The sequence below is a fragment of the Protomyctophum parallelum genome, assembly GCF_964188405.1.
Source record: "Protomyctophum parallelum genome assembly, chromosome: 12".
Lineage (NCBI taxonomy): Eukaryota > Metazoa > Chordata > Actinopteri > Myctophiformes > Myctophidae > Protomyctophum > Protomyctophum parallelum.
In genome coordinates this window covers 7,084,614-7,109,285 of record NC_139712.1, presented here as the reverse complement: position 1 = coordinate 7,109,285, position 24,672 = coordinate 7,084,614, and positions in this window count along the sequence as shown.

Genomic DNA, 24,672 nt, shown 5'->3' with positions numbered 1-24,672 from the left:
CATGGGTGACCAGTGCTAACCCATGCCCACTTAGCCCATATAAACCCATAAGGGGCCCAGGTGTTGGTGACCTGTTCTAACCCATGCCCACTTAGCCCATGAATAACCCACAAGGGACCCAGGTGTGGATGCCCAGTTCTTACCCATGCACACTTAGCCCATACATAACCTATATAGGACCCAGACATGGGTGACCAGTTCTAACCCATGCCCACTTAGCCCATACGTAACCCATATGGGACACAGACATGTGTGCCCAGTTCTAACCCATGCCCACTTAGCCCATATATATCCCACAAGGGACCCATACATGGTGACCAGTTCTAACCCATGCCCACTTGGCCCATTTGTAACCCATATCGAACCCGCAATATTTGCCCAGTTCAAGCCCATGCCCACTTAGCCCACATAGAACCTACCTGGAACCCAGTATAATTGCCCAGTTCTAGCCCATGCCCACTTGGCCCATTTGTAACCCATATCGAACCCGCAATATTTGCCCAGTTCAAGCCCATGCCCACTTAGCCCACATAGAACCTACCTGGAACCCAGTATAATTGCCCAGTTCTAACCCATGCCCACTTGGCCCATTTGTAACCCATATCGAACCCGCAATATTTGCCCAGTTCAAGCCCATGCCCACTTAGCCCACATAGAACCTACCTGGAACCCAGTATAATTGCCCAGTTCTAGCCCATGCCCACTTGGTACCCATAAACACACATAGACCCCATACGGTGCCCACATGGACATGTTAGCTGGGTACTCTATTCATCTGTCTTAAATCAAAGTCTTAAAAATAAAAGCTTTGTGAAAAACAATTGACCTTAAGTTTATACCATTTATTGTTTTACTATATATATTATCCACAAATGGCTCAACTGAATGAGGAGGAAGAGGATGTTACACTATTTATTTATTACATGTCTTAAATTGACATTGAGCTTTTTTGTTAAACATTTGACCTCTTTTATATCATTTTGGAACCGAAATATGGAACCGTTAAGAACCGGAATCGATAAGCAGAACCGGAATCGGTACCGGACTCGAAAAAAACCTAACGATGGTACCCTAGTGAAGATCACCCATTATTTTGAATTATACATACACAGCGCTCCAGGTCAAACCATGCAGTTGTTTTTCACGAAATGTGGCAATATGGCTATGTCACCCTGCTTAGAGACAAAGACCACAACCATTGGCCAAAGGGTGGCGCTATAGCACTCAATTGAAAAACAGGCATAGATCATGAACTGCCAGCTCATGAACCGCCAGTAATAATTACTAGGTAATGGTGGACAAAGTAGCCTACGCATACTCAAGTATTCAAAATGACAAATTGCAAAGTACCTTTTCCTATTAATATCAATGAATCACGGATTTAAATTGTCAAATGTGCAAACAGCTGATCTACAAGCTCAAAGCGTGTCACACCGCAACACGAGGTTGTAGATATTTTAAGATTCGAAGGCAGTTTCAAAAAGTATATTTTTTATTTAGTATCTAGGCCTATCTATCTATCTATCTATCTATCTATCTATCTATCTATCTATCTATCTATCTATCTATCTATCTGTGACCGTTACACTCCTCCACCACCAGAGGGCGAAAGGCATTAAGGCAACAGTGCCTGGATTATTTTGTTGCGCATGCGTGGAAAACCTTTGACCCTGAAGTGCTTGTTTGCAACACGTCAAGTGGCTGCGTTTAGTTTTCCATTACAGCGATGGCGTTGCTTGTTGAACAAGTCAAACATGTTGTCATGTCTCTCTGGAAATGTTGATGTTTGTGCCTTTATTACACATTCTATATTACAGTAGGAACAGAAAGCTTGGTGGAAATGTCTCCTAAAGGAGGCGAAAAGCGTCAAATGGAGTCTGTACGGCTGAAGATAAATGAACAGCTAGCTTCGGTGGGAGAGGAGATATTGTTTGTTGTGGACAAACCGCAGCGTGGCGCTGCTGATGTTTGTAGTGTGGAGCTTAGCGTCAGAGTGTTTGTGTTGGAGCGCCTCAGCGCAGTGGGAGAGTTCATGGTCAACCTCTTCCAGAGAGAGATGGAGACACTACAAGCTCTGCTGGAGACACAAAACAAACTGCTGGACATTGATTTTGATATGGACATCGATCTACACACTGCAGGTTAGTAGATTCTGAACAACACCAGCTTAGCTTCAAGTATCATTAAGCTAGCTGAACGGAACTACATCTCCCAGTAGTTGTACTATCCCTAGAATGTCTGTGATCATACATAAATTACATATATTCTTGTACACAGTACACAGCCATAGATCGGATGCCTCCGCTCCCAGTGAGCAAGGAGACATGGGCAGCATAAATGTGCTCCGCGCTCAGTTTGTAAATAATTCCAAAGACGTGGAGTAAGATATTGTCCTCTAGTTTCACATCCATGTAAAAGTTCTCAGGGCGAGGGGTCCGGAATGACAGCTGGACTTCCATTTATGACAGTCACTCGCAGTGCAGGGTTTTCTGCTGCAGCCTAGGCTCCAGAGTCACAGGCACGGCGCGCAGAGCCTTTTTAAATCCATTCTCTGCAGCTGTAAGAAATGAATATTAAACCGAAATATTCTAAAAGACAGGTTACATTAATGATAAACACATCGGTGTAATAATGTCGGCATCAGTGCAAAAAAAGACGGATACATCGGTGAGACCGATGTCGGGCTCTACTCGCAACACCATGCTCTGCGAGGCGAGACTCGAGACATTTTAAACAATTTTATCCTGACAAAACGAATAGGAGAATAAATTAACTTTGAGTTGTTCTGCTGATGCTACCTTCTCTCCCCTCCTCCTGTCTGTGTGTAAAGAGGTTTCATCTGAATATGAGGAGAGGAGTTCCAGTCTGGTCCTGGAGGAACCACAACCTCCACAACATCAGGAGAGGAGATTCAGTCTGGTCCAGGAGGAACCACAACCTCCACAGATTAAAGAGGAACAACAGGAGAGGAGATCCAGTCTGGTCCAGGAGGAACCACAACCTCCACAGATTAAAGAGGAACAGGAAGAGGAGACTGGTGAGTCAACTTTGACATTACTACGTAGGAAGATGTGGTGCAATACTCTCTCAGGCATTTACCATTTCCGCAAAACCTTAACTTGAACGTGTGCCAGGACAAAACTCATGTTGGGTCGGGAGCTGTCGTACGCTTTGTCCTCACCTGTTTTCCTGTCTTACACAAGCGGAGCAGCATTGTCTGAACTGCTGACATGCTGTCACAGGCATCTAAGCATGTGTATTCACTCCTAAAATGTTAATATAAAACTATGTATATGCATGTAAAAAAAAAGAAAAAGATAGTTCCAACTTTAAAGCAATTAAAATCACGCAATCATTAAAAACAATATAACATGTTTACAATGTATTAGTTTGTGCTTAACACATTTTGGGCGGGAACCCCTTTTGGTGTTAGCATTATGTTATGCTTTAGCTATTGAAAAATAGCAGATCTACAAGCTTGCGCGCTACGAGCTTGTAGATCTGCTTTTTTTGAAAAATCGAAGAACGACTGACATAGAAACAGCTTTTTCAGAAAACTGTCAGGATGTAGAAGAACGTGTTTCATAATATTACATTCTAAAAGACAAGTGTAGGTTACATTAATGATGATAAAAAAAGACTTCGGCCACATCAGTGAAATAATGTCCGATATCGGGCATTGGCGCCTAAAATGACGCATACCAATATCAATAATTAAAAACAATATAACATGTTTACAATAGGTGAATCCCAATCCAGGGGGTGGACACTGGGAAGTGCATATTTCGGGGTATATGACATCACAGCGCCGCGCCGGAGTGCTTCCCATTCCAAAGAGCTCTAAATACTCGTTCAAACAGTGCACTTGGGCCACGCACTATTTTCCCCCGCCCGAGCCCGCTTCCAAAGGCCAGTGGGGATGTACCCTGGCAACCGTGCAGTGTACATCGCCACGGCGCAGCCGTACTGCGCACCTCTCGGCATTTCTACCGCTTCACCACCAGCCCGCAGCAGAGCAGAGGGCAACAACAAGAGGAAAAGAAAGATGTCGGAAGAAAGTAAGTTAAATAACTTAATTACTTACTTTCAAGTTATTTTAGCGGACTTCATACATGCGGTCAATCAATCACAAAACAGCCCATTCAAAAATATCCCACAACGATGTCGGAGAATCCAGAGAGCCGCAGGTCTCGCCCCGGGGGCCGCCAGCAAGGAGATGCACCCGCCTCCACCTCTCCCCCGTCGGCACAGGCCGAAGCGATTCCCCCCTTCCCTCCAACGGAACGAAACGATGCCCGTGCATGACATGAATCCACTGTGGTGTGGACACAGCCCACATGCAACTCGCCCCCAACCGTTCCACCCCCACAAATAACAGCCACTATATTATTGTTATTATTATTATTACCATGTCGAGTCTATGGTCGAATCTGATTCAACCTGAGTCCCGACTCCTTGCAAAGAAAAAAATATCCACCGACGTTGTGCTTAAACTAAACATACGTTGTTGGACATGTCACAACGAGTCCGACTAGTATTTGGTCTAAATGGTGTAGCTACTCTGGATTATTTTGGGTCGGTAAAAGCCTAATTTGAGGTGGACTAATGTATTTGTATTGCATTTCTCAGCAGTACAACAAGACGAGCCTAAGTCAGGTCAAACTGGGGGTCCCTTGAAATGAAACCGTTTGAAAATCACTGCTAGAGCTGTAAAAACCTTTTTATGGGGGGTCTGTCCCTGGCATATCTTTTCTAATGGGGGGCCGCAGGATAATGAGTATCATTTTGGGGGTCCTTGACATGAAAAAGTTTGGGAAGCACTGCTATAGAGGACTAGAAAAGTACACACCAAAATAGAAGATATACAAGCTCACAACACGTTGCAGTGTGACATGTTGTGACTTGTGAGCTTGTAGATTGGCTATTTTCAGTCATTTATTAATTCTGCCTAAAACATCATTACATTGAGATTTCATTTAGCTTTATTCCATGTATAGTATAATGCACTTAATACTTTAACCTTACGGTTGCATCTCTGTGTTAAATTATGTATTGTCTCTATTGTGTTAATGTGGTGTATTGACTTTAATCTCTGTTGTTTTTAGTGTCATTCTGGAGGAAATGGGCCTTGCCCAAAAGGTGCTCAGTGGGATAACTTCAAGGCCAAATACAAAGTAAGTATGTAATTATGCATTTGAAATCATGGCATTTAATAGGGCCAAGTTCTAATGTTTATGACATGGCAACCTGTTGTAAAGTCATCATTGGACCACAACAGAACATATTACCCAAGCACAAAAGCCTTTTTTTTAACAATAAGGGAATTCTGAGTTGTAGCACTACTGCCATACAAATAACCTGTTAAGCCAGTGGTTCTGAAACCTTCATTTTCCACTGCCTTGTGCAGGAGTGCAAGTATCCAAAGACGGGTGAGGAGGTGGCCTGCAGCGGCGCCTTTCTGCTCAGCAGTTCCACCCGTTTCGTATCTTTAGGTTTAGTTCATGTGCGCGATGTCACTCCAAATGCGTGCTGGCTGGAGCACGCAGAAAGACAGGGTGCCAGGTGGTCCGTGGCACTGGAGGAGTCCTTGGAAAGCCCCCCTCGACTCCCGGCTCCTCTCGTGTCGTGTAGATCTGGAACGCTTGGTCCCGAAGCTCACCGCCGTTGCGAGGAGGTGGAATGGCCGACGTCCACTCAGGAACTGGTCTGCTCTTCCTCCTCGGCGATGGTGGCTACGTTTTTCACTGTAACTGCTCCCAAACCATCTTTATCTGTGGCAGAAATATGACAACGTCCCAACTGATCTCACTTAGGGCTTTTTATTTCTCCAAAGTGACAACCGTGAACAACTGCAACAAAAACATAATATTCTTTTAAATACAATGAAACAATGAAATATGAATGTCCTTGTTGAGTGAAGAAACACAATATGTACACAAACACAATGAAATGTAAACAAACAATACAATAGCAATAAAACTTTTACAGAAACAAACAAAACTATTGGGAACGTACCGTATGCGCATTCTGCACAGATTTTAGGAGTTCAGTTAAGTTCTTGTTCTTATTTTCTTTCTTCTTATCTTTGTCATCTTTCTTTCATCTTTTGTGGAGACTGACATGAAAGCTCCTCTCTTCTGCTCTGCTCTGTTTGTTCTGCTTTTAACATGCCCAAGACCCAACAGGTGATCGAAATGAGGTAATCAGAGCAGGTGAGCCTAATTCAACCTGCCCCTGAACCAGACAGACCACAAAACCAGAGCACAGTAGATGGCACTATATCACCATGCATTTACCATAATTATGTACCCAAATAAACCTACCTAATGTTCACATATACATTTTCCGAAAGGTAAGCAATAAAATAGAATAGAAAAATAGAAATAGAAAATCCCATTGCTGGGACAGTTACAGCATTTAATAGGGCCAAGTTCTAATGTTTATGACATGGCAACCTGTTGTAAAGTCATCATTGGACCACAACAGAACATATTACCCAAGCACAAAAGCCTTTTTTTTTTTAACAATAAGGGAATTCTGAGTTGTAGCACTACTGCCATACAAATAACCTGTTAAGCCAGTGGTTCTGAAACCTTCTTTTTCCACTGCCTTGTGCAGGAGTGCAAGTATCCAAAGACGGGTGAGGAGGTGGCCTGCAGCGGCGGGCCTACAGCAGGCCTACAGCAGCACCACCACGTGAGACTGCCATGTCTGGAAGTCTCTGGAGCGGAGCCGGACTGCTGGCCTACAGCACCACCATATACCAGACCATAGTGGTACAGCTGCACTGGGGTCTGGAGCAGGGTCAGGAACACCAGGGCCCAATGTGCAGGCTGGCCCGAAGAAGAGGGGGAGAGATGATGAGCTCCTCGAAGAGGACATGAGACTTCAGAGGGAAGCAGAGGAGCAATGAATGTATTTACTTGTGTTCATTTTCTACTGGAATTACTTGATTTTGACGTTATTCTTTACATGATTGAGTCTGAGATACGGTATCCTTGTTCAATGTTCATTCATTTTTATACCAAAGACAAAATAACAATAAATAAATGTTGTATTTACAAAGTTGAATTGAACTATTTACATACTCATACATACAGTCATACAATGCTATACATACAACTAGGGATGCACCGAAAGGGAAATTATTGGCCGAAACTGGAGTGAATACCGAATCTAGGAAACAGTTGGCCCCCCGAAAACCGAATATGATTAATATTATATATATTTTTTCCTACCATTGCTGTCATGGCCGTACCTTAAAGCTATCTGATTTATGGCAAAATAAATGGGTATGGCAAAACAACTTAACTTAATCACACACAAACACATTAATCATGTTACCAAGATTGCCTTTTTTCACCTTAGAAATATTGCACGAATCAGAGCCTATTTGTCTTTGGACGATGCAAAAACGCTAATCCACGCCTTTGTTTTTTCTCGGCTTGATTTATACTGCAATGCACTTTTTTCAGGACTGCCTAAGAAAACAACTGACAGATTACAACTTGTCCAAAATGCAGATTTTTAACTAGAACTAAGATGAGAGAACATTACTCCAGTTTTGGCTTCACTGCACTGGCTTCCGGTTGTTTTTAGGATTGATTTTAAAATTATTTTACTTGTGTATAAAGCTGTCAATGGTCTCGCACCTTCCTACCTACATGACTGCCTGCCTAAATATGTCCCAAACCGCCCCCCTAAGGTCTTCCACTGCTGGCCTGCTGGCTTTGCCTAAAGAAATGGCAGCTAAGAAATATGGGGAAGCAGCTTTTTGCTTCTACGGGCCGACGGCATGGAGCAAGCTCCCACTGTTCCTTCGTCAGGCAGCCTCTGTAGACATTTTTAAAGCACAGCTCAAGACCCACTTCTACAACATTGCTTTTAATTGATCTTTAATTTTTTGTTATTCATGTCCTCACTGTATTGCATTGCATTACATACTTGTTTTTTAATGCTCCATTGCTCTGTAAAGCACTTTGAGCTGCATCTCATGTCATGAAAGGTGCTATACAAATAAAGTTTTTTTATTATTATTATTATTATTAAATAATAATCACTATTATGGGTCCATAAAACATTTATTCAGCTCTTTTAAATGCATTAATTGCATACACTATTCAGTGATATATTTTCTGCCTAAATTAAATAACTGAGTGACAGCATTTGTAAGATTTGTGTTAGATTACACAGTAAAATAATATTGTGATAAATGTAGCCTATCCATTTGGAGCTGAGAGTTGGCCTGGTTTAACCTTTTCATTCATATAAATGCAAATGCAATTAACTGATTAAGAGTAGCATTCTGATGAATTAAATTCTCTCAGTTGAATTAACAGTTTATACTCACTTTACAGTAGGTATAGGCTATAGGCCTATATGTGGTTGTTTTAAATGTAAAACTAGACCTATATTGTCAAAGTTAAATGACATTATAGCAATAAACTTAGCCTATATGATCAGTGATTGATCGGTGCCTGCTAATACAAATCAAACAGCAGATGCGACGATAGTCTGTATTCTGTCCAAATGTAAAAACATTTATCATTATGAAGTGAATAGCAGGCTATATGCAGGTTGGTATATCCTTCCTTTCAGCAACTCTTTGCAACGAGTCAGGACTCAAGCCAAATCAGATTCGACGTAGTAATAATAACAATAATAGACATTTTATAGAATAGCTTTTATTTACACTGCACCCGACACCCTTGGGAAACAAAACAACTGGAAACGAACCGCATGCAGGCTGCAAACATCCACAACAGACCCACATCACACACGGGCACCACGTCGCCCCGCAGGAGAAACGGGGGGAATCGCCCCGGCCCATGCCGACAAAGGAGAGGCAAAAACGGGCACATCTCCCCGCTGGCAGCCCCCAAAGCGAGACCCACGGCTCTCCGAACCCTCTGACACCGCCGCGGGATACCCCCAAATAGGCCCCCCCATGATCAATTGACCACATATATGAAGCCCAAACAACCAAATACTCCCCAAAAATAACCTGAAAGTAAATTCCGTGGGCTAAAAAAGTAGTTTCTAGACCTTTTAAAAACACTGCTGTCAGTCGGGTGTAAACAGTAATGGCCGCCAGTCGAGAACGCTGGGCTCCGCTTGGCTCCGCCCAGCTCCACTCCGCTCCGCCCAGCTCAGCCCAGTGAACGCTGTCCCAATCCACAGACATGCCCTCTCCGTGTGCACTATGCCACCTCCACAGGGTAGTGCCAGTGCAGTGCCCTACCCTATCCTACATAGTACCGCAGCTTGTAGGGTGAACACCCTGAATTGGGATTCACCTATTGTATTCGTTCTTTGCTTAATCAAACAGTGCTTTACTGGCCTTGTTATGCGAGCGCACTGGTGTGATGCCCCACACATAATGAGTAGTGGATGTGCCTGCCTATTGCCTAACTGTCATCCTGTAGGTGAGCCTGGGTAGGGCATTGGCCTGATGGCTGATGGGAGAGCACCTGGGCCCGGTGTCTCCCAGACACTCATCCCAGTTGAGAAGTGAGATCCAGAGGAGGCAGACCTGCTGCCTCCACTCCCTGTCTTAGCCTCCATGCCTCCGTTCATTTATGTTTGATTGTTCTTTCCATCCACACATGCACCACACCATGTATCACACATCCATACACTACACTTACATCACTGACTTACTGACTACACACCCCACAGCATTCGTTATGTCCAGTACTGCAGTCTTTAGTTTCTTTGTATAGGCCTATGATTTAATAAACACATGTTGATCTTTATATTGTCTCCTGCTCCTAATGTTTGTCATAGCAAGAGCCAGCTGAGATGATTTGGGAGCACATGAGCGTGACATCAGATGCCTATATAATCACCAGTGTTGGGCAGTAACGAGTTACTAGTTACATATTACATTACTCTGATATAGTAATATATATAATATAGTAACTATTTACTCCGCCAAAACACGCTTCGTTACTCCTTAATTTCACTTACAAATGAGCATTTGTTTTGGATCATTCGTTCGGTTATGCACTCATAGTAGATGGTTGTTACATGGCATGCAAAAATGGCATACAACTATCAAAGGGTAAAAGCAAACGTGTGTTGTCTTGTAGATCTGTTTTTGTTGGCCTGCACAGCCTGCGCACAGTTATGACGTAGCGTATGCGTCTGGGGTCTCGTCTCAGACTTGCTTCACTTCCAAAAAAAACAACAGACAGACAGAGACCATGACAGAGAAATGTATCAGTATTATTTTGCATTCTTGTCTGTCAAAGAGGCCAAGTATATTAATGTCCGTTGTAAACTTTACTTGTGCAAAAAAAACACTATCTAAATGTGTTGAAGCATCTGTTTAAAGACGCACGAGAAACGCAGAGCTCAGTCCCCCTCCGTGCAGCCAAAACAGACTGGATTTTATCCGCCAGGACATACATGGAGACTATCTGAAGAATTGGCTCGTCGCTGGGTGTATTGTTGTAGACGAGAGGTTAACCCGTCCCTCATGAACAGTTGACACGGCCTCATTTAATCAGATCCATCATGGTCCGGAGCGGTTGCTCAAAGACCCGCCCGGAGTCAGCACTGTTTAATGCAATGTAGTTGTGTGTTTAATATACGTTTTCTTTGTTGAATTACTTATGGCAAAGTTGTAAAAGTCAACAGTATGTATATAAAATAAGCAAGCATCACTCTAGCTGACAATACACTAGTTATGTCTTTCAATCATTTTATTATTATTATTATTATTATAATATTTTCACAATCTATTATTATTATATTTTCACAATCTGATACATAGATATGCCTTCTACTTTCTGCTTGCTTATGTTATGGATATAGGCCTAGGCTATACTGTTGACATTTACAACTTTGTCAACAAAAATACTTGCATACATACAATGATGCACAAATAAATTGCATTAAACAGTGCTGCCGGGTGGGTCTTTGCGCAACCGCTCTGACATTGGAAAAATAAACTTTGAGGTCCAATGTTAGGCTGCCTCCAATCTAAGAACCCATCGGCAAATAAAGGAATAGCAGCGCCCTATTTTTCCTTTGAATTGGACGTGAGTCTGCAGTCTGTCTTGAGAGGCTGCCTCAAAAAGGTCAGAGACTGTTGCTTTATTTTATTGTTTGTTATTTATGTATACAATATATAGGCCTACTGTCCGTTTTGAGATGCTGCAGCCATGTGTGTGCAGTTCAGATTGTTGATGTTGAATCCCAAATGTGGAATATGTAGCATAAAAAGGCTGATGAGAGACTGTTGACTATTTTTGTTTTATGTCCTGCAATTATTCAGTTTGACTGATTGGAGCCTTCTTATTCCAATGAATTGGATTCAGTTGTAAAAGGAGGTGGCTAAACAGATTGTGTTATTTTTGCGTGTGGAAGGGGCCCGGTTGACAAGTAATATAAAGTAATATGTAACAGACTAGTATTACTCTTGATTCCAAGTAATAAGTATTGTAATACTTGTAAAAATGTACTTTTTCTAATGAGTAATAAGTAAAGTAAAGATATTACTCTCCTAAGTAATATTGCCCAACACTGATAATCACTGATATTATACAATTAATATTAAGGCATATATGGACTGCACGCCTTTTTTCCAAGTGACAATGACAAGCATACAGCTTGCCTATTTGCAATTGTAGGCTATATGTGTTAATATAGGCCTAGGCTACAAACGTATTCCATTCATGGCGATGCAATGTGTCATGTAGCCTTGAGGTGCGTGCGTGCATGTGTGCGTGGTCATGACAGCAAGGCAAGCGAGGTGAGAGGGAAACAGACAGGGTAGGCCTACAGCTTTATTTAATTCATGCAGGTGTTCGTTCTTTATTTATTTAAGATACAAAGTTGGGCTTGCAAGTTGCATGTGCGTGCGTGCGTCTGTGTGTGTCTGTGTGTGTGTGTATGACAGAGGGGTGAGGCGGGCAGCAAGGAAACTTTTCCCCCCCTGTAACCATGGTTTCCAGGTCGTATTGCAGTTGTTCATGTCGCAAAAATGAGGGCGAGGCTTGATTTCATAGGGCGTGCCAGATAGATTTCAGCCGTCACATTTATTAACCTCGGAACGAAATTAAGGAAGGATCAGCTGTTTGCGATCACTTTATAAATGCAGAGGCGACGTGAGTGTACTATAAAACCAACAATCAAATTTGGGGCAGATTTTACACTCAATTGATGTATATTATGTCTGTTTATGAGTCTGGCGTAGAGGATTTCATCCTGTGCAGGAAATCTTTTCAATACATTTCAATAAATGTGCTCCGCGCTCCGTTTAAATATGTCCAATTATCACTCGCAGGAGTTTTCTGCTGCAGCCTAGGCTCCAGAGTCGGAAGCACGACGCGCACAGTGCGTTTTTAAATCCATTCTCTGCAGCTGTTATAAATTAATTAATATCAAACCAAAAGAGCATGTTTCATAAGGGCGTATTACATTCTAAAAGACAAGTGTAGGTTACATTAATGATGATAAAAAAAGACTTCGACCTCATCAGTGAAATAATGTCCGATATCGGGCATTGGCGCCTAAAATGACGGATACATCGGTGAGACCGATGTCGGGCTCTATTCACAACGCCTTGCTCTGCGAGGCGTTGTGAAGAGACTCGAGACACTTATTTTTTTAAACGATGGTTATCCTGACAAAACAAATAGGAGAATAAAGGTCATCTTTGAGTTGACAAAAGCACTATGATTTGCTCTGCTGATGCTACCTTCTCTCCCCTCCTCCTGTCTGTGTGTAAAGAGGTTTCATCTGAATATGAGGAGAGGAGATCCAGTCTGGTCCTGGAGGAACCGCAACCTCCACAACATCAGGAGAGGAGATCCAGTCTGGTCCAGGAGGAACCACAACCTCCACAGATTAAAGAGGAACAACAGGAGAGGAGATCCAGTCTGGTCCTGGAGGAACCACAACCTCCACAGATTAAAGATGAACAGAAAGAGGAGACTGGTGAGTCAACTTTGACATTACTACGTAGGGATATGTGTTCGGAGTTTAGTAGATCAAGCCCTCCGAAAGGCTAATAACAGGCAGCACACACGGGCATAACTCGTGTTAGTCAATTTATTAAAGACCACAGGTCATAAACCTGGAAGAAAACAAAATAAAAAGGCATTACAATAATATTCTTTTGAATATAATGCAATAATTAAACAAATAAACATCACAATATGTTATTGTAATTATTGACTTTCATTTCATTGACTTTATATATATAGCTATACATTCACCCAGAATATACCTGCTGAATATAATTATAACATAATCTTACAGCACCTCTCATTACTGATACAAAACTGCAATATAAAGAAAACCGGCATCATGCATACATTTCCTAGATACACACAAGTAGCCTACATAAAACCAAACATACAAAAGATATATATACACATCATGTACATTGGAATATATATATAAAGTAAACAATGCACAACTTCTGTTACTATACGGGCTGGAATCTAGCATTAACTACAATGCCCAGAATGCATTCCTCTCAAGTGCTTGCGCAGAATGCACGCCGCACAGATGACTCATCATCAACAGAGTCCGTGTATTGTGATACCCTCGTGACTCGTCTTTAATGGAGATATACGTACACAATGTATGAATGAATGGACCATTGCAAGTGCCCTGAGTAGGCACGTAGTGCACAGAAAAGCGCCACAAAAATGCAACTCATCATTATTATTATTATTAAAAACACCACCATGCAATATTACTACAGGCTACAGGACTCTTCCACCGTCTACCACGCTGCCGTCTACTAAGCGTGCCGACAGAGCAACCTGTCTAATCAGCCAGCGCTGGCCACAGCTAAACACTAGCATTGGTGCTACATAAACACTTACTGCATTTCGTGCGCCGCTCGCTCAATACAAATACAAAAGTGGACACAACGTGACAATCATATTGTGATAATGCTACTGCACAAAATGCTACCAGTAGATCATAGCAAACATTATAGGCTACATTCACACACTACATTTCAAATCTAACTTACCAACGGGCTGTGTGCTCCTGATGACATATCGTAGGAATGTAATGAGTGACACCCTAACCAACCCTTCATATGGTCGCAGTCGCACAGTTGCGCATGCGCAAACACTTCCATTCAGGTTCCATAATCATGACCATTATACTGACACACGTCTCGAGCATAATGTAAACCATGAAATTAGAGTTATGAAAATTATTAAATAGGACAATAATGAAGTAAACATATTTTAACACCCCACAGTTCCCATTATTTATAAATGAACTTTTTATACCCATAAATATTACTTATGTTTTTAAACCAAAACCCAAAAGAACCGAACACCTCCCACTTGGCCGACTGATCTAGATCCAAAGAGGCCACTAAACACAGTCACATGAGTCTCTCACAAATGTCTTTCAAAGTTATCCTTAGCTGAAGAAGAGCAAACAGATACCCCAGCCTACATCAAACGGTGAATCTTTATGGCCTGAAAATGTGTTCGATTCCTGGGCTTCCAACAAGTGTCTGTGCTTATAACACGGGTAAACTTAACCTCCTCTGGTCTTGTATTCTAGTGGGCTTACATCGATGATAGACGCAACCCTGATTATGAACAAATGAGAACGGTATAGATGAACATGGAAAAACAAGCTAACGAGCAAAGGAAAAATCTGAATTGATTGACTAGCCACCAAGACTCATTAAATTAGTATCTGTCTAACTTCAACAATCCCAGCAGTCTTTTGTTCAACTGAAAAAATCCAAAGCAAAATGTCTTTCAAAGATTATCATTAGCTGAAAGGCTCACTAAGGAGGTAGGCCCCACCACCTTGCCTCCTTACTGAGTGCGAGTTTGCCCCACAGCTCAGCCGCCTCCCAGGGTTGCCCACTAACTAAACAAAGTTCAGAGTGTCCTTTGGGTACCCATGGTGAGGACCTTCATACCTTCTGCAGGTCTTCACTGGAATCAACGACCAATCTCTTTACGTCTCTGCGAAGGACGATGGTCGAAAGCATAATAGAGTCTTTAGAGTCTTTCCCCCAGGCTCTGGATACAAGAGAGGCCGGAAGGCCCAGGCAGATGCCGGACCACCCCCGTCTTGTCTGGATACATGATGACGATTCGGACGATCTGGAACTGTCCTCTCACGACGTTCTGGTCTGCGACCCAGACCAGATCTCCAACCTTTACAGTCCTCTCTGCTCGGTGCCACTTGTACCTTGATGTCGATGGGACGCTTGTTGATCAAGTCGCCTGCCGTTGTTCCGCTGAGGCCTTTAAGGACTTCTTTGATGAGTGTGACAGGAGGATCGATGTCCCACTGCCACCCGTATTGGACGGCTACTGAGCCCTTCTTTGTAGACAGCTCAGAGCCTCTTGCCTCCCACTTTGCTGGATCAGAGGCTTGGTATTTGAACTGCTTGGGTAACACCAGAGTCTTGGTTGCAGACACTGTTGTCTTACTGTTACTGGAGTCGTCAGCAGTTTCTGACCTCCCACTTTGGCTTGTCAAGACGAGCGGTTCTTCTGACCTCTCACTTTGGTCTGTTAAGACGAGCGGCTCTTCTGGCCTCCCACTTTGGTCTGTTAAGACGAGTGGCTTTTCTGGCCTCCCACTTTGGTCTGTTAAGACGAGCGGCTTTTATGGCCTCCCACTTTGGCCTGTCAAGACCACCGGTTTAAGGGAGACGCCACCAGCCTTCAAGCTCTCTTCGACTTCTTTGGTGATCTTTTCCGATGTCTTGAGGTCGTCCTCATTCTCTTTGACTGTGACTCCAATAGGTCCTGTCGGGTCTACGAGGACTTCTCTGTACACCTTTGAAGTTGTTCTTAGTGACCTTGCGAAGTGAGTTTCAGACCTATGCATTGCTAGGTCTATCTCCTCGAAAAGGTCAGGATGAGTCCCACCGACCGTTTTTCCGAGAGGTCCGTCCCAGAGGACGAGGTCCCCCTCTACTTTAATTGGCTGCGGGACAAGGCGACCTTCCCTGTGACTTATTAGCAGGTCGATCTTCTTTGGGCGGACCAAGTCGTTGGTCGGGATGTCTGGAAAGAATTTCAGCAGTTGCTGTGGTGTGACTGCCTGGTTCACCTTTGCAATGTTCTCCAAGCCGTAACAGAGGAGCTTGTGCTCCACCACAAGACCTTCGGGAGTTTTTACTCTTAGCCGTAGGGTGTACCTCTTGGTAGCAACTGTCTTCTCCATCCCTCCGACTCCTTGGACAATCAACTTGATGTTCTCACCTTTTAGGTTGAGACGTTCAGCGGCGTCGTTAGAGATGTAATTGGTATCTGACGCGAGGTCGATCAGTGTACCGACAAGTTGGCCTGAGTTCGTTGTCACATCTAGAAGCATCATTATGACAGGATACTCCTTTGGCTTACTGCCGGTGCTAGTGCACACTGTAGTTGAGATCTTGTTCGAGAACGCTTCCTTGAACTCTTCTTTCAGCTCTGGTGAGAGTTTGGCAAGGAGCTCCTCTTGTTTGTTTGTCAGTCCGAACCTCTTCCTCTCCACTTTTCCATTGCTTTGCTCTTCACTCTCATTGTCTATATACTTGGTATGTGGCATCGGACAAAGCAAATAGTTGTGGTCTGAGGACTCTCTATTTTTACAGTCTTTCTTGGAGCAGAGAAACTTTTGAGTGCAACTGCCGTCTTCATCATGGAGGAGTAAGCACTTGAAGCAAGCTCCTGCCTTCTCCAGCAGAGATTTCTTGCGTGATAGGTCGAGCTTTCTGAAGGCTTTGCAGGCAAACAGTCTACCTGCATGCTTTTCGTCCCCACATGCGATGCACGAGCTTGGTTGAGATCCCTCTTGGTTGTCTCTCGAGGTGGCTCTGGTGAATGCCTGCTTTTCTTTACTTTTGTTGTGTGACTTCTCAGGATAGTCCACTGGACTGGTTTGCAGTTGATCTAACTCCTCGAGAATGTCCTCCTGCTTTTTCAGGTACTGCAGTAGACAATCAAAGCGGTTGCGTTGTGAAAAACCACTTGTAGTGTCATTCTTATGAGTAATCCACTTTTCTTTCATGGAGTCAGGCAGTTTACTCTCAATAGACTGTGCCACCACCCGATTCTTCACAGCGTCTTCTTCCCCAACGACTTGGAGATCATGAAGAGCTCGCTCTACAGACTGAATCAGTTCGATTGTCTTCCTCGGGTGGTTTCCCGTAACGGGAGACAGTCCATGTACTTCCTTACAGATAAGTAGTACAATCTTCGGCTTGTTACCGTACTTGTTGTCTAGAAGCCTGAACACGTCGTTGGCCGATCCACAGCTGGACAGAACGAGGTCCCTCTTGACTTTGTCGTCCAGACTGCCTAGAAGATGGAACTTCCTCACGTTTTCCAACCCATGAGGGTTTCCCAGCTGTTGAAGGTCACTCCATTCAGCTTTCCAGCGGTAGTAGTCCCTCATGTTGCCGGAGAATGTGGGCAGGCGTGCTCGTTCTAGAGTGATTTGGGGCTTGAAGCTGTAAGACAGCGGGTTACTTGCGGCGTTTGGAAGGACACCGTAGCTGAGATTTTGGGGCATGCTGTGCGAGACATGTCCTCGGACTCCGCCTTCAGTGGTTTGACCGTCTATGGGATGGAACAGGTTAGTGACGGGGTGAGAGCTAGCAGTCGTGGCTTGCTCACTGTCTTGGTCTTGCTTCACCGCGACATCTGGCTTTGCCTGTACTTGCTGCTCCTCTTCGTCCGACCACGCATTGCGTTGCCACGCCCACCTATCCCACAGTCTCTCCTGTCGCTTCCTTAGCTTCCTGCTTTGGTCTCTCGACTCTGTGAACCTGGCCAGAGGGATCAAGCCCGCCCACTCATCGACCAGTTTGATAAGCTCGTGGACCTCCCGTTCCAGGTTCTTGTTCGTCAGTTTGCGCTCCATCCTAGACAGCTTCTGGTGGTCGATTGCTTCGGCCTGATCCAGGGCGTAGTCGGCCTCTTTGGCGAGGGTGGAGATGTGCCCCTCAGTGAACCTGGTCCAGAACGATCCCAGGACGAGGTGTTCAACTTCGTCGAACTTCCGGTCACACTCAGCTGACTTTTCGTCGACTTGATCTGCCTTTTTGATGGCCTCTTCATCTTCATCATTTGATTCTAGTAGGGCCGTGGCGTAATCAAAACATGCATCTGTGACTTTTTTATGTTCTCCTCTGAAGTTGGTCCACTCGCCTATTAGATCACTTTGGGGCAGTGCGTTCGCTCTGGAGATCAGAAGTTTAGCTCTCCTTGTGAATGCAGTCTGGGCTGTTGAGCGCTTCTGCCTCAGCTTCTCCATTTGGATCTCTTCTGCCATCTTGTAGAAGTGTTGACTCCTCGACTAGCAGGTGGTATGGATGGGCTGAAGCTTGATCAAAGGTTATCCGGTCCACTTCTTTCTTCAAGTAGCCGGGCCTTTGGTTTATGACTGTTCGGAGTTTAGTAGATCAAGCCCTCCGAAAGGCTAATAACAGGCAGCACACACGGGCATAACTCGTGTTAGTCAATTTATTAAAGACCACAGGTCATAAACCTGGAAGAAAACAAAATAAAAAGGCATTATAATAATATTCTTTTGAATATAATGCAATAATTAAACAAATAAACATCACAATATGTTATTGTAATTATTGACTTTCATTTCATTTACTTTATATATATAGCTATACATTCACCCAGAATATACCTGCTGAATATAATTATAACATAATCTTACAGCACCTCTCATTACTGATACAAAACTGCAATATAAAGAAAACCGGCATCATGCATACATTTCCTAGATACACACAAGTAGCCTACACAAAACCAAACATACAAAAGATATATATACACATCATGTACATTGGAATATATATATAAAGTAAACAATGCACAACTTCTGTTACTATACGGGCTGGAATCTAGCATTAACTACAATGCCCAGAATGCATTCCTCTCAAGTGCTTGCGCAGAATGCACGCCGCACAGATGACTCATCATCAACAGAGTCCGTGTATTGTGATACCCTCGTGACTCGTCTTTAATGGAGATATACGTACAAAATGTATGAATGAATGAACCATTGCAAGCGCCCTGAGTAGGCACGTAGTGCACAGAAAAGCGCCACAAAAATGCAACTCATCATTATTATTATTATTAAAAACACCACCACGCAATATTACTACAGGCTACAGGACTCTTCCACCGTCTACCACGCTGCCGTCTACTAAGCGTGCCGACAGAGCAACCTGTCTAAACAGCCAGCGCTGGCCACAGCTAAACACTAGCATTGGTGCTACATAAACACTTACTGCATTTATACTTGCGGTATACAAAAGTGGACACAACGTGACAATCATATTGTGATAATGCTACTGCACAAAATGCTACCAGTAGATCATAGCAAACATTATAGGCTACATTCACACACTACATTTCAAATCTAACTTACCAACGGGCTGTGTGCTCCTGATGACATATCGTAGGAATGTAATGAGTGACACCCTAACCAACGCTTCATATGGTCGCAGTCGCACAGTTGCGCATGTGCAAACACTTCCATTCAGGTTCCATAATCATGACCATTATACTGACACACGTCTCGAGCATAATGTAAACCATGAAATTAGAGTTATGAAAATTATTAAATAGGACAATAATGAAGTAAACATATTTTAACACCCCACAGTTCCCATTATTTATAAATTAACTTTTTATACCCATAAATATTACTTATGTTTTTAAACCAAAACCCAAAAGAACCGAACAATATGTGCTGCAATACTCTCAGGTAAAACAAATTCATATTGTATTAGTATTATTCTAACGAGACTAAAGGGTAATTCAGCAACTGTAACGATACAAATATAGTTTCGTAACTCATGGTCCCCTAAAAGACAGACAGACACACATGTTTCCGCTTGTGCCACTACAAAAGTATACCACAACACTCTTGGCGCCAAGGCTAGTTACGAGCCATGTATGGGGTTTCTTAGAATCTGACATATCTAAGAATTATAGAATATTCTCAGTTTTGTCTTTGTGAACACACAATATCTTAAAAGAAGCATTAACATGTCTGCTATCATGGACAAAAAATAACCGAGTTGATAAAATGTACCGGTATGAAGCTGTAAGCAGCTGAATACAGCCTGTTTTCACCCAAAACAGCACTTTGGAAAAAGAGTTTAGCATTTTAGTGAAACAAAGTACTTTCAAAGTACTTTCTACTAGGACTACATATCGATGACATATCTAAAATTAAACCTTATGGTGTCGACTTGAAGAATAATAAAAAAATAAAAAAGCTTCTCACATTTTCCATTATATAGACTAGAATTTTGCGGGCCTTCGGCCCGCTCATCCTAGCGCCATGCGATGCGTCGCAAATGGGAAGAAGGCAAAGTAGTGTGAATATTTCCACAGCCTAATTACTAAAGGATAAACTATCAGTCTTCTCCGAAATCTGTCAATCTTTGTCATCTCAGCACGTGTTGACAACGCATTGTAAACAGAAACGGAAGCCATGTGTGTGTCACACCAAAAGTGGTTACCTATAGAATCCTGTACATTAGAATCCACACGCGATCCTCTTGTATCTGGGCTGGGGCAGAGTGGAGCTTGATCACCTCCTCCTTCCCCAAATTGCCAATCCCAATAAATCCAAAAGTAGTGTGAATATTTCCACAGCCTAGCGCAGTTCAGTTGTGTGGTGGAGCCTATCATCTAGCTGCGTTCTGACATTGTTGATGAGATTGCTCTTGTAATCCATTCTTCTGCTATATATTTACTGCACACACGTGCTGTTTAGCGCTATGTGATTCAATCTTTGTAACTTTATTATTGCCATTGAAAAAAATGCTGCTGTGACGACGCTGCTGTGACGACGACGATGATGATGATGAAGAATAAGCGCGTCGTCGTCGCGGTAAAATCCGTCTTCATATAATTGGCTGTTATCAAACCATGACATTGTTGTCAGAAGCTCAAACACTGATTCAGATTGTAAGTGTAGTGCAATTCTTAAGACAGACAGAGTTTGCAAACTAAAGTAGCAACACAACACCAGCTAGCACCATAACAAACGTCCTGAGGTATTTTTTTCTCCCCGAGTTCTGTCGGTAAGGCTCAGGGCTTTTGTCACATGAAAGCTCAGCTGATTCCCGGCATCGCATTAGGGGTAAAAAAGTACCACGTGTATATAGCAATAATAATAAGCAATAATAATAATTACTATTATTATTATTAATAATAATAAACCATAGACCAACAGGTTACATGCAGGCATCAATTCAGGGGTAAAAATGTACCTTTGCACATAATAATAATCCATAGTATTAATTAACAGGTTGCCATTCCCTTACGGTTTACAGGTTAAACAGTTCATATTCTTATTTTTACAGGTTAAACACTTAACCATAAACATCCCCTCTTTGAATTTTTTTGTTTTGCTATGTAGCCTACAGCAAATATCGGATCGGCAAATATCGGATATCGGGAAATTTCAAAATTAATATATCGGATCGGAATTGAAAAATCAGTATCGTTGCATCTCTACTATCAACTTGTGCTAGTGGTTTTGGTGTCACATTTAGCTTCATACTGGGTGAAAGTCTCATAAAAATAAAAAAAAATCTTAGTTACAATGACATTGAGTTGAGGTGTTTTTAGGGTAACTGTTGCATAATCGCTATTTTGCACTTGAGTCCTGTGACCGGGCCATCTAGACCTCTGTCCCCGCCGTCAGAATGCCTCTCCCCTCTCACTACTGCTGCTGCTGCTGCCTTGCTGTGCAGAGTGTAGAATAGGCATGGCGCAGCCTTACTCTAAGGGCGCAGCCAATTCACAACATTGAGGGGTTTGAATACATCCCGGTCGCGTGGTTCATGTAACGCGTGTGTCACTGTGAAGGACTGGCCCCATGAAGTGAACTGAGTTGGCATAAGTAGTCGGCAAACATGACTTTTGACGTAGGCTGTTGATCTTGCGCAATACCGCAATAACTGCGTGTTTGACAAAACTAGTATTTGTAGGCTACAGTAAATATGACAGTTGGGTGAATGCAATGTAGCGCAGCTGGATTCTGGGAGCGTGCAGATTTTGTTTTGCATGGAGAGATGCCTGCTAACAGTGCGGGTCGGTAGGAGAAAGAGCACGGTTAAGGCAGATAAACGGCCATGTGCTTATGTACCCCCTGTCTATTAGGGTAGAAGGATATGAACCTCATTTTATAGCATGGTTTTTCAACTGATGGCTGTATTTAGTGACACCGATCCATCTTCAACGGTCCATAACTCCAAAATGCAACATGATATAAACTCACTATTTGTGTGGGATTCAGACAGACATTCCAGGGTATGTTTTGATATATCTTATGTTCACATGGTCCGACCAGTACATCCTCTGTGGATCCATGTTTCTCAAAAATATGTTTATAACAAAAACCTAGTTTCAAGAAACATGCATCCAAAAGTTAGTTTCTATCATCTTCCATGTTGGAGTTCTAAGCAGTTTTATAACGCTTCGTCCAACCAAATATCTGGGGAAAGTGTGCAGAATAGACAGCAGGCATAACTATGATGTGAACTGTGAATGCCAGTCCCTTTTTATTTCCACCACACATCAGATCAATCAATCAAATTGACTTTTACATTATAATATATATAAATATGTACACAGTTGTGCAATCATGTCTAGTAGCAAACAGTTGTATGTAGCAAACAATTGTATGTAGTGCAAACTGTATGAAAACCTGAGCTTTACAGTATTCAAAAGGGGGGGGGGGGGGGGGATTAATTCAAGTACATTTGGTAGTTGGGGTACACCCACCTCCCAGGCCCAGGCTGTGCAGTAAAGGGGATCTCGGTCGGATGTCACTTGACACTAGACCACCCCAGAGTTGCAGACTCACCATCTAAGACAGGAATACACAAAACCATAAAAAAGGTAAATGTATGAACTATGAAGATAATTTCACCCACTTTTTTTTTTTCAATCAATTTAGTACTGTCATAGAAAAGGCATAATCTGGTGTAAAATAAATACATAGAAATGCAGTGTAGTGTCTCAGTAAACTATAGGATCATAGAATGCAGAGAGACAGTGTAGCGTCTCAGTAAACTATAGGATCATAGAATGCAGAGAGACAGTGTAGCGTCTCAGTAAACTATAGGATCATAGAATGCAGAGAGACATTGTAGCGTCTCAGTAAACTATAAGATCATAGAATGCAGAGAGACAGTGTAGTGTCTCAGTAAACTATAGGATCATAGAATGCAGAGAGACAGTGTAGCGTCTCAGTAAACTATAGGATCATAGAATGCAGAGAGACAGTGTAGCGTCTCAGTAAACTATAGGATCATAGGCCCTCATTTATCAATCGAGTGTAAAATCTGCCACAGATTCGAGTGCAGGTTTCGTAGTACACCCACGTCGCCACGGCATTTATAAAGTGATCGCAAACAGCTGATCCTTCCTTAATTTCGTTCTGACGTTAATAAATGTCACGGCTGAATTTGATCTGGCACGCCCTATTAAATCTAGCCTCGCCCTCGTTTTTGCGACATGAACAACGGCAATACGTTTCCTGAAACCATGGTTACATGAAAAAATAGGTTTCTCCCGTGCCTTGCTGCCCGCCTCACCCTCCTCTCTCATACACACGCACAGCACGCACACGCAACTTGCAAGCCCAACTAACTGGTGTGTTGTTAAACAAATAAAGAACGAACACCTGCATGAATTAAATAAAGTTGTAGGCCTACCCTGTCTGTTTGCCTCTCACCTCGCTTGCCTTGCTGTCATGCACGCACGCACCTACATGACACATTAAATAAAGCTGTCTGTTTCTCCTCGCTTCGCTTCCATTTCTGCCCGCCTCAACCCCCGCACGCACGCACATATCGCTATTTGCAAGCAACTGTCTCTCTCTATCACAGTGGTCCGTCCGTGACCAACTGACCAAGTGACCATGCACGTTCGACAGTCTATTTAGATTGCCTCGCAGTCGTTAGTCACTGCAGTGGCCGGGCTGTCAACTGTCATTATATGAATGTGCAGCCAAAACCGTATATAGCCTCATGTGTGGCTGGTGGTGGGCTGGCTGGGTAATATACCTATATCTCCGATGCAGTTCCCACTTGCGCTGGCAGCCTGGCATGGTACATTTGGCATTGATCGACGCGTCAGGTTTATTATATTGCACATATACCGTAACTCCAGAAAGACATCGGCCTGCTGTAGATTAGGCTACAGTAGGCTATACCACGTTGGGACTCTCCGCAGCTGCATTGCACTATGGCTACTTTCCAACGTCATGGAAATATTCCAGCACAGACAGCCCAAATCCTCGCATGTATGCACTCATGCAAAACACTGTTTAAATGGCTTAAATCAAGCGCAATTTTAAGTGTCAAGTTGGAAAGCTCCTACAAATTTCATATGACACAAAGACACATCTTGTAGGTCTATTCCTTTTTTCTTTTCCTTTTTTTTTTTTTTTTTTTACATATAGCCCATATACATACAGTTTTATATTAACATTTTAGGAGTGAATACATATGTTTCGATGCCTTTGGCAGCCTCTCAGCTGGTCAGACAATGCTGCTCCGCCGTTCTAAGACAGAAAAACAGGTGAGGACAAAGCGTACGACAGCTGCCCAGCAGACATGGGTTTTGAACGTTGTCACGTTAAATTTCAAGCTTTGCCGGAAATGTTAAATGCCGAAAATTTCGG